Consider the following 1,615-nt stretch of genomic DNA (forward strand, 5'->3'; position numbering starts at 1 on the left):
AAAAGCTTTCACAAAATGTAGCCTTACGAGTAAAGCATTTTCGGGGTTAAAACGGACAGGAAAAGTAAAATATTAGGTATTTAGCATGATCGTAAAGTTGCTGGATATTCTGAAATAATGTGTGTATTTGTTCCTATGATGTTTCAGTATATCTTAAGTTTATGCAACCTTTCCGAGGCGTAATAGCCCCGAACGCGCTCAGAAAATATGAAATATTCGGAACGTGTTTTGTCTCCAAAGAGTCCTAGAACGTTCCATTACTTGAAATCCGGATATGCGACATGATTATATGGTCCCATTCTTGACTCCTGAAATTATCCGGATTAATACGAAATATTCGGAACGTGATTTGTATCCAAAGAGTCCGAACACGTTCCATTACTGGAAATCCGGATATGAGACGTAATTATTTGGTCCCGTTCCGGACTTCTGAAATTATCCAGATATATACGAAATATTCGGAACGTGGTTTGTCTCCAAAGAGTCCGAAAACGTTGCATTACTGGAAATCCGGATATGAGGCAGGAATTAAATGGTCCCGTTCCGGACTCCTGAAATTTTCCGAAAACGCAGGGGAGTCATGTCAGATTTCGTCCGGATATTGTCCGGATATATCCAGAAACGGTCCCTATCCGGATGTATACAAACATTGAAACGTCCGGAAATGACACCCTTTCGCACAGTGAACCAGTTTGCAGGGCGTCTGTTTCGGGACAAGTAAAGAAGGAGCCTTGGACCCGTTTCAACACACGGATTATCGGCGTGGCTTTGCCGCAAATGGATTCCAACGGAACTACAGGACGGAACGGACATAACCATAGGACACTCACGGCTTGCCGGAAACGGAGTACGTATGTTGGAGAGTCTTCAACGGGGCACAACTCAGGGTGAATTCAAGACTGTGTCGTCTTGATCAGCATAAGCTGGCGGAGACATGGAGAGCACGGCCTGTTCATCACAAAATAGTACCCGTCTTCGGGAATCTCAGCGGATTTTTCCTAATGTGATGGCCAGATGGAACTATGTTGCTTGAAATGACGTCTTTCCAGGCGTATCGCCCGACACTGGACTCCGAATTGTGGACTTAAATGTAGCGGAGATTCGTGCATGGATGTTGTACACCGATTGTTCCCTCGGTCGACCAATCCAAGTCCACAATTAGAATCACAAGATAGTTTAGACGGCGAAGCCATAGATACCGGTGTAGGTATGATTCACACCAAATAAGACACGCATACCCGATGCAAAAGTTCCAATTTAAGCCACACAAAACACATAAAGCCTACCTAAAGATGCGGAAAGGTTTAAACTTACGCCGCCTTTACTAAAAATAAATGACAACTATAGTCCAAGGAAAGATCACGGAAAGCGTTCGGATAAGTACGTTTCTGCACTTCTTCACGTGCCTTTCAGGGTGTGTAAACGACACATAAACGTGGGGAAATCGTGACGGAAATCGACTGTAAATGTGGTCAAAAGATCACGGAAAGGTCTTAAGAAACGCGTGCTTTCCGCCCGTATAGGTTACGAAAAACTGTCATTAACGACGCCTTTAAGCGTCTAATAGTTGCGGAAAGGCACGTGAAGGAGTGCCGAAACGTACATATAAGTGCAT

Source organism: Branchiostoma floridae, chromosome 10 (assembly GCF_000003815.2).
Source record: "Branchiostoma floridae strain S238N-H82 chromosome 10, Bfl_VNyyK, whole genome shotgun sequence".
Lineage (NCBI taxonomy): Eukaryota > Metazoa > Chordata > Leptocardii > Amphioxiformes > Branchiostomatidae > Branchiostoma > Branchiostoma floridae.